The sequence below is a fragment of the Cuculus canorus genome, chromosome 2, assembly GCF_017976375.1.
Source record: "Cuculus canorus isolate bCucCan1 chromosome 2, bCucCan1.pri, whole genome shotgun sequence".
In the NCBI taxonomy this organism is placed as follows: Eukaryota; Metazoa; Chordata; class Aves; order Cuculiformes; family Cuculidae; genus Cuculus; species Cuculus canorus.
Genome location: NC_071402.1, coordinates 123,582,246 through 123,592,814, shown reverse-complemented (window position 1 = coordinate 123,592,814; position 10,569 = coordinate 123,582,246).

The following is a 10,569-nucleotide window of genomic DNA, read 5'->3' as shown; positions in this document are numbered from 1 at the left end:
GATTACAGATTTCCCCAGGAAGGAATAGGGCTTTGCTGAGGCAACCAAGACAGCCTAGATTTTCATAACAGCTAGAAGGTGACACGTGAGTAAGAGTTTTCAGCTTCTGCCTTTGTACTTCATTTTCTCTCCAGCAGTTTGATTCAAATTACAAATGTATTGGAAGAGAGTAAAAAAATGAGTGATTTGCAAATACTAGTAGTTTCTTGGCTCATGTTTTTAAGCTATGCAAACTGCATCACTTCTGTCCTGAATAAAGTATATCAGTGCTCATTGTTGTCTTTTTATTCCTCAACATTGTGATATGTTTGGTTGCCTCTTTTTCCCTCATACTGCAGAATAGCTCGTCTGCAACAAACCCTGTGGAAAGCCTCCAGTGGCAATACCTTCTACTTAATGATCTTATAGAAATGCACAGGAGGACTCTGCCTCCACTAACATCTTAGAGGGGGTGGCTTTAGAGCCCTCTGCCGTCATTTCTGTCAGTTTTAGTAGAAAGGTCTGAATAGGAATTGCAGAAGTAGAATCCCTGGAAAGCATATTCTCTGGCACACCCCTCAGATATCTCCCAGCTGTTTCTTCACCAGGTGGCTTAGAAAAACAATCTCGCCAAATGACTTGGGATAGCAGGCATAGTGGGTTTGCTATCTTTCTAGCTGCAAATAGTGGGTGTTTTTGTAAAATAGCTACCCACCTGGGGATTATTATGCATTAGACACATGGGAAGGGATTCACTTCTGTTAACTGCAGCCACATAAACAGAAGTCACAACTAAGCCGATTGTCCAGGCTTCTACTGTTCAACAGAGAGCACTCTGTCGAACATCTTTCTTTTCAGAGACAAGTGTTTGAACAAAATGGGTGAATCACTACCTAGAAATGCTTCCTTTTCTCTACTGATTAGAAAGAGTCATAGTGATTACTTTAGACCATATGTGTAGCTTTTAAACTGGAGTTTGGAAGGAACATCATCCAAAAGGTACCCAGGCTACAATCTCTTCCAGGAGCCCAACCCTTGCACTCAAGTCTTTAGATTCCACACAGATCTGGCATTAGACACAGAGATGACAGCCAAGAACAAACTCCCTTGCTACCATCTACAGTTTCCTCAAATAAGCTTGCATCCAACAGCACATTGTTTTCCAAGATAGCTCCTTTGTTCACAAACTGAGCAACCCCACTGTGTAGGATGCTGTGTTACTGCATGATCTGGTCCCAGTGGAATAAGAATTTAAATTTTCAGAAAAGTACCTATAATGTTTTCAAGATGTTAACTCTAACATTAATGATAAATCTTCTATATCATTCTGCTGAGTAGGCTAGAAAGTTACAGCAGAATTTTGATGTTAGAGAACAATACAGGTGTCAGGATTGCTGGCAAGGTTCTTTTTAGTTTGAAGCTAAGCTACATACAGACCAGCCTAAAGGCTGAATACATTATTCAGTTTCTAAATATCTGTACAATGACCTTTGTTAAAGTCCATGACCTTTATAATACCATAATGATGTTTACTTATACCAAGGGTAATTTTGTGTTACAAATTGAGAAGATGGTGAAAATAATCAATTTTTTTAAACTGTGCCTTATATAAAAATATTAAATATATTTTAAGATAATCTGAACTATTTTGTGCAATTATTCAATATTGCTACCACGAATCTCCATTCTTTGCCATATAATTATTTGTCTTGCAGTCTTACAGGCTGATAAATAATAATCTAATAATGGCACTTACATTGTTACAGGCATAAATGAGCTTTGAAGGATTACATTCTTTGGTATTATGTTTTTACAGTATTTTTCTAAACTTCTTAACTCAATATCCTATTAGGTGAAAACTGGGGTTTTTTTTACAAACTCTTTTTCATCGTTTAATATGACATTTATATGAAAAATGCAGTTATGAAAGAAAATCAACTGGTACTTTGATGGAGCAGCAGTTCATCTCTCAAGATCTGGAACATCAGATATTTACATCTGAGTAAAAGGCATTGGCAGGCTGCTTCAAGCACAATGTATTCTGTCAATCACTCTTTCTACATATGGTTTGGGATTACAGAATGAACCAAAAGTGGTCAAAAGCTGTAGCCAAATCAAGATGTTTAATGCAAAACAGGCCCATAGAGACAAAAGTTCACTGCGTTATTGTCATCTTCTTTTTCTTTCCCTTTCATTAGCACACACTGCCTGCTTCGCCCACTTAGAAATTAAGGGCCAAGCAGTGAACAAAGAGACTGTCTCACAGTCAGAATATTTCAAGTGGGCAGATGCATAAAATTCAGCATGTCAATCAAAAATAAGCCTTGCAGTAAAATTCTCATTGGCCAAGTTGTCTATGTAAACCACTGGCTTTTTGTCTTCTTATCTACTTTGTGCACATGTCATCCCCATCGAAAACTCGTCATCTGTGCTGCCAAGAGCTGCTTTCACTTATAAATCAGTCAACAAATCATACAGCCTGGAAGACCACCTAGTCTGACTGAGCAATGAATATTTCCTGAGTTCATGCAGTCCAGCTGATGGATCACCAGCTGCCATAGCAAGCTTCCAGACAGTGGCAAGAGCTGCTCCTTCAGGGGTGTTTGCTGTTGATTCCTTTATTTGCAGAAGCAGAGGAGACACTAATTTCCTAGTGTAACAAACCGTGGTCAGTCTGTGGTGGCTGTATGTAGATACACATACATAGAACCTCAGGAAGAGAGCCTGGTGCTAATGCTAAGGAAATAACTTTTCGTTTTACATAAACAATAAGCAGTTTCAGCTCCAGTTCCTGCTGTTGGAACAATCTCCTGCATGCAACTCATGACTGCACTTTCAAGATACTCGAGTGCCAAGAACAACTCTTAAATCAGTTACAAGAGGGAAAGGTGAAACAGAGTAAGTCTTGACACTGAAAATTAACTTGATAAGCAAAATAAGTACGAGGCTGTGACTGGTTAATTGCAAGAAATTGCCTGTATTTTCTGAAAAATACAGTCTTTCCTATATTTTCATTCAATATTAGACACTGTAACATGATGCTTGGGCTTGGCAGAGTGGTAGTTCTATTTTGCAGAATTTCCAAGGTTTCTGACTTTGGTTTGTTTTCCCTTGTGTTTCCTTTATATTCAGTAATAGGACGTGGATGCTCACCAGAAGTATGATGAGAAAGGTACCCAGGCTGGGCTGCCCATGACAAGATGCCAGGTTCTGCTTTCTTGTCCACCCGTCGTAAGAAACAACATTATCCTCTGGGATGTCTTGCTTTAACTAGCTGGTAAATTTTGATTAAAACAATCTTTTGCTGAAATTTTCTTTGCCAGCTCTTGTAAACGTGTTTATAATAATTACACACTAGCAAAGGCTGCAGACTAGGCAGAATGAGGAAAATCAGTATTCAAGTTTTAGTTTTCATCTCTCTCTACCTGCAAAATCAAGTTCTGGACAGCTGGCCTTGAATACCTTTCTAGATGGAGCATCCCTGGGCAATCTGTGCCAGTGCCTCACCACCCTCATTGTGAAGAATTCTTTCCTAATGTCTAGTCTAAATTTTCCTCTTCCCATTTTAAAGCCTTTCCAGCTCGTCCTACCACTACATGCCTTTGTAAAAAGTCCTTACCCAGTTTTCTTGTATCCCCTTTCAGGTACTGAATGTCCTAGTGTCAAATATGTGGGGACTTTATGTCTCCTTTCCATATTATTTTTTGTGTGTCCTTTTGGTATTATTTTCAGGACATCTAGCGACAGAAAAAAAAATTCATAGAGAAAAACCACCTTGTAAAGCTTTTAATATGAAAGCAAGACATGAAATACCAACATAGCCATGAACTCCAGTCAGTAAGGAATGAATGTCAAAATACCATTTCTTTAATTAACATTCTGGATTTTGTCCAGGAAGAGTTATCTCATCATTTGTCTTCTTACACAGGATAGCGCAGAATAAACAGAAATGGAGCTCCCTGTTTGAGGAGGAAAGCATGGATTTTTTTGCTAACCAAGGAAAATTATGGAACATTGGTTGTGGGAAAAAAAAAAGAAAAAAGAAAAAAGGTATCCTTTCTCCCTTCTGGCACCCCCAAAACATCCTACTACTCTTTTGAGCACAAGCCGTCTGAATCCAGGGCTGCTACTGCATTACTCACTCAATGAAAGACTAAAGTCTGCCAGGAAAATATCTAAGACATAAAACACATTTATAGCTACTGGTGATTGTTATTTTATGCCTGTCAGTAATCTTTTTAGCAAACAGCCATCCTCAATTATTGATATTTCATTATAGGTTTTCAAGCTGACTCTGTAGATGAAAGGTTTAACCCCTAATTTTCTGTTTCTCAATAGGAATACTCTTGGCATGATGAATATTGGAAATGTAAAGCAGATCATGAAAATCTCTCCCTTCAGATAACTCTCATTTTGGCCCTCGACAATAAAAAAAATGTTGTTTTTTACCTGCAGCGCTTAGCCAAATCATTCCATTTGTGGTGGTACATTAAAAACTTCCCAGTGTGTGTGGATCTAAGTCTACCAGGCCAGTGATTTCCTTCTCTGAACTGAGAACATTGAGCTGCAGAAAGGGCAAGGACTATTTATACCTGCTCCTATATTAGGTCTTATCAGTGTAATTATATTATTAAAAAAGTTTAAAACACATCTGCAAAATAGATAAAACCCCCTAGATGTGGAAAAGCCTACATCCAGCAAGAGCATAGGAAAGCCATATCCTTTTTTTTCCTGTTTCTGGCAGTGGAAAGACAATGCTAATGGAGAACACAGGACAGCAAATAACAGCAGGAGAAGTAGCAGGACAGAGGAGGTGATTTCTCAGACAGTGAGAATGTGCAGGTGGTCTTTTTATCTACTGAGACTAAATTTTTTCTTTATTTGGCTGGATATGTCAGAAATATGCACAAATCTGTACTTGAAGTTTCTTCCCTACCCTACGTGAGAGACTCATCTCACTTAGCTTTCTGATTGCTTTCTGCTGGGCTGGCTATAATAAAAAAAATGGTGGAATTTCCACTAGTGGAATAACTGTGAACTATGGACAGTCTTGGAATTGTCATTTCTTGGCAGTCATGAGCAATAAATTACAATATGTTACATCTAGGGGGGAAATACCGGAAAGAGTCTTCATTGTAAAGATCTGGATAGTGCAAGAATGAGCAAAAGTAAACAGTATTTCACATTGATAAAACACATTTGACAAGTTTTAAATACAACAGCCAACTTAGTAAAAAAGTAGAATATTAAAACTGAATAGTTTCAGATTTTCTGAAAAGGGTGTTTCTTAACAATCAGTGTGTCTCCAGGCGTGGATGTAGCTCTTCAGATCTCTCACTTTTTGCTCTTCAGTTGGTGTTGCACAAGAGTGTGTGGAACACAGCGGGGTTGTGTTTGGGTGCATCTGATGGTGGGGCCAACAGCCTGACCTCACGAAGCAAGTTATGGCAATTTAGGCCAATTCTAATGAGATACTTTACATCTGGAGGCTATTGTAACAAAGATTGTATAGCTGCCAGACAAAATTAAGTCAATAGAAAGAACCCACCAGTAATGCACAAGAAAGAGAAATCAGACTCATTACTCATTGAGTAAAGTCCCCTGAAAAGTTAAATTTGGGGAAATCAAAAGTACTCAGAGTTTGATGGCAAGTGGCAGCCTGCACAGAGGGATTGTGCAGAGTGAGAAATACTGTAATATTTTATATACATCTTAGGAATGGAATTATTCATTTCATAGGTGCTGAAATGCTTCAGTTAACACTTTTGGACCAAACTGATTTTTATGCATTTAAAATTGCTTCTCCTCTCTCCTCCTTTTTTTTCAATTCAGCACGAGATAAAGAAGAAGCGCTGGTCAGGACAATGTTACAGTCCTAGAAATAAGGGGTTTGTCTGTGGTTCTGCCTCACCCTGAGCCACAACAGCCTCAGACATGAATGACACCGAAATGCACTTGCCCAGTCTGATGTTCTCGCTGACACAGTGAAGCAGCAATTGAGTCTGAAATATTTATGAGAGACAGTCGCAAAGGGCAGAAAACGCAGAAATTTATTATTTACTGCACATGTCCTTTTTTTTTCTGTTCATGGGTAATTTATTTAAATTCTGCCCTTCTGTGGAGTGAAGTGGATGTGAAGTAACACCCCCAAAGCAGCTTGAGTTACTCCATATTTACGCAGCTGTGCTGGATGGCAGGATCTGCCTCAGAGCATTTTATATCAGCTGTCTCTCACAGGGCTCTCTGTGCCTAGGGCTCAGAGTATCCCCAGCCAGTTTAATCTTCACAAGCTGTCCTTGCAAGGCAAACTGCAAGTGTGTTTACAGATCTAGCATGATAATTTCTTATTCCTCAGGTTAATTAACTTGTCACAAATGCATCTCTTTCTTCAGACCTCTATTTTTGCAGGTGCTCCTGGTATAAACGCCTCAACTGTACGAAAACAAACTAGACAAAATGTGCAGACGCTTTATTTGGCATGGAAAAAAACCAAGGACACGGCCCTGCTACAGTTGCAAAAATAAAAAAAGAGTATGAGGAACTTGGCCTTCCTCAATGGAAACTCAACATTTGGGTGGCCCTGCTGCAGTCTGTGTGGGGCTGGCAGTCATTGTCTCTGAGTGAAGAGGTTTGGCTTAACCTGGATCGCTATCAAATCCTCCCTCTGTGAGACAGTGCATTTGGCAGAGGTACTGACAGAAATTCTCTGGCTGAGAAAGCGCAATCAAATCCTGTTAGGCATAATATCTTGAGAAAGGGGGTCTATTAGTTTAAAACACTGCGAAAGTTTGACTGCGGCTGTTTGGTGTTTTCTCCTACTGCTGATTTGAATTTCCCCTTTGGTTATGAAAATCCCAGACCTGAAAAAAGCTATCAAGAAGAAAAAAAAAAAAAAGGATTTGCAAGGATCAGAGTGTTTTGTGGAGACAAGACTAAATTCTTCCACTGTGTATCTTCCATACATCATCCCTCACTTGTTATACGTATAGGGATAACCACGCAGCCCTAACTCCTATGTTACTTACTAGGTTTACTGAGCAAGAAACAAATTCTGAGATTAGTGCCCGGAACAAACACCTGGGGTGTGAAAAAATCCTCCCCCCATAAACAGGTGGGCCCTGTATTAGTGCATCCCCCCAGACTGTCCCACTACCACACACTCTCAGTGTGCGCATCAATGAGAATCCCTATGGGATACCTAAAGACTTAGGTATCAGTCCTCTCCCCTGCTCACCCTTGTTTCCACAGCAAAATCTCATCTCTAGATTGCTAAGCAGCTTGCAAGAGAGGTGTAGGGGCTACAGAAACATATTTGATGCCCAAGGAAGGATAGCAGCTTTGTGTGCCATCACCTGCTCTCCCTTGGGCCTTATGTGAAGGGATATTTAAAATACAGTCTGAGTTCCAGTTAACAGCAGTGCTTGAACTTCGTGACCCATCCCTGGAAGGGAGCATGTTTTGCTGCTAGCCATGTCCTTTTCACAGTCCTACAATGAGAGGTGGCATTTGCCCATCAGTGTCCCACTGTGCAACATCCCAGCATTTGGGAATTCTACTGTTTGCCTCAATGGGAAATGGAGTAAGTTCCTGGCTCCACAGCTTTTACTTGCCCAAGGAAATCTCATAGGCTCTGACCCCAGGCTGTTTGCAAAACCTGTCAGAAACGATTTGTGTATGGAGATCGCAGCAGTGAATATCACAGTTAAGGCTAAAAGGCAATTCTATGCCAAGCTCATTCTAGGTCACTAACTTCCTAAGGGTGTTCTTCCAAGAAATAGCTTTATCTTGAGCAGTTCTGCAAGAGGAGAGACTGTGAGTTACAATTAACCCCTTCTTCAAAGTAGAAGTGAGAATTCTTTGCTCTATCACATTCATCACTCATGTTTTTTTCAGGATAAGACTTTTTTTTTTTATTTTCCCACGCCAGTATTAGACAATAAAGTTACAAGTAAATAGTAGGTTTGAATGAAAAAAGAAATATTCTTTGCTTTTTCAAAAGGGGTATTATTTTATATGTGTATCTTGGGCAGCATCCACACTCCTTTTAGAAAAGTAAATACACTGTGTTCAAATTTAAAAGAAATCTCACGTTAAAACACACCACCAGCTTCAGTCAAAGACTTCACTGCCTAAAAACTCAAATATCCATCAGGAAAGCAACTGTAACAAAGACAAAGAAATACAAGGGGTAACCAGACGTGTCTTTCAAGAAAGAGATAAAACCGTGTAAGAAGTGCAATATAGCTAATTAAAAAGTACATGGAAGGGAAGTAACAAATTACAAAACTAAACAAATAAAGCCAGATAAATGATGGAAGGAAAGGTGCATTAACCAGCGTGGGACAGTCCTACCAGAATGCATGGAGCTGGCATAACTTCACCAGCTGCCATTAGGAGGCTGTGGTAGTCATCATCCCAGCTGAAAGGGACTAGAAAAAAGACAACCTGATCTGATGATACCTAACTCAGATCACCTTGACTTCTTCTAAAAGATGCCTAGGCCACGAGCAAATAGGAGAAAGACACAGTTACTCTGAGGTTTAGATTCTAGGGGATTTTCTTGATTAAACATTACTTCTAAGATAAGGTCAGCTTAGTCCTCAGCATGTGTCAAGAAAAGCACGTCAAATGCCAAGAATTTTTCGAAAATAGAGAACAGAAGAGAGAACAAATATCATTATGCCAATGTATGCACAAGGCACCTATGCATAGAACTATGCACAGTTCTTATCACTCTTCCTCTCAAAAATGGAGCAGGATTGCTGGGCAAGGACCAGAGAAGGGCAAGAGAGACACTCACAGGTACAGAGCAGCTTGTATACAGAGAGAGAGTGGCTGGCAAGACAAGAACTTCAAAGGCTGGAAGAAGTATCTGAGGGGAAATAAGAAAAGACTCTTAACAGTCATCAATGGGATAGAGAGAAGAGAGCAGGGAACTGTCTCTTCCTATGCAAAAATTGCCTTCAAATGAACTAGGGAGCAATGGGTTCAAGAAAAACAAAAAGAGCCTCTCTTCACAAAGCGTCCTGAAAACGTGGAATTCCTTTCCATGGGATGCAGTGGATATTAAGCTGTGATGTGGGTACAAAAAGTGATTAGAAAAATTGATGGAAATATGTATTTATTTATACCATTCAACACAAATGCATCAGTCTCAAGAAGTCCACGACTAACAAGTTGCATTGTACGGTGTTCTAGGAAAGTACCCCAAAAGTTTGCCCTGGTCATTATTTGACTTCTCATCAGCTGCAGGGCAGCACTGGGGATGGGAGGGGACCAAGGAGGCCCTTGGGCTCCCCTGGGACAGCCAGTTCTGCTCTAATGCACCTACGTGATTTGCTGTCACAGTCAACTCGGCCTCTAGGACAGAAGCTTTCTTTACTGGCATCCTGACAGGTGGTGGATTGTCTGTATCTCTGCCTCCAGACTGTTTTCATATCTAAATTCAAAGTATGGTTCTCCTCATCGAGCTAAGAAATGTACACTAGAATCCACCAATGTGGTAACACCTTTGCAGTGCACCGTGGGTCACGGAAGTGTCTGTATAATATAAGTCGGTTAAAATACAAGTTAAATGTATTCTACTGTAATAAGAGAAAAGGTAGGATAATGTAAGGTTTACATTTTATCTACTTTTTATATATTTAATTAAATTAAATGTTAATCTTAAAATCTGTTACAAGCTACAACATCAGTTCTAATCTCTGTTATGGCTATAAATGATAAATTTATGCTGCAGTACACAAAGCTCAGTTTGATTCACCAGTCTCACTGTTGCCTGAAAGTTACAATAAATTCTAGAAGATGTTTGCATTAGCTTTGCATAGGTACTCAATTCCCACAGAAAGAACCAGCAGCAGGCCAATGATCAGACAGATATAGAAGTATGAACTTTAAGTTTTACCTATTTCAAAGTTGTTTTTTTTTAAAAAAAAAAAATACCCCTCTGGAAATGTAATTTTTTCCTAGGGAGTGTGGGATAGTTATTCTTCCTAAGATTAGACTATAAACTTTTACTTTGTGTAATACCATAGAACTACACACAAAAGATCATGCTCAGAAATGTGGCTGCTATTTAGTTGGTGGAATGGAATAACTTTCACTTGAAATAAGGAAGAAACCAAAAAATTGTTTCTTTGAGTTTTCCAGAAGGACTACAACCGAGACCAAACTGAAAATATTTGCCGTGGAGCAAAAGGAGCCTGCAGAAGGCACTGAAGGAGTGACTTACGGGTCAGCATGTTGCCAGCTCCCATTGATTTTACCCTGAGTCTTGTGATAGTTGGATCTACCCCTAAAGCAACAGCTTCAGCATTCAAACTCCACGATAAAGATCTTAGCTTTGACTTAAAAAAAAAAAAAAAAATCACCACACAACAAAAAAGAAAATATTGGTATCAAAATGAAAATACAATCCCTAAAAGTTTCAATGTGAAAGAATACATTTAAAAGACTTTTTTTATACTACAATTTTAAGACACACTTACGGTCTTCAGGCGCCCAACTCATAAAATTTTGGAAGTTTGGTTTTAGCAACACCAATGGAAGTCTGTCCAACTGACTGAGAAGAAAATGGGACACTGAAAGTTA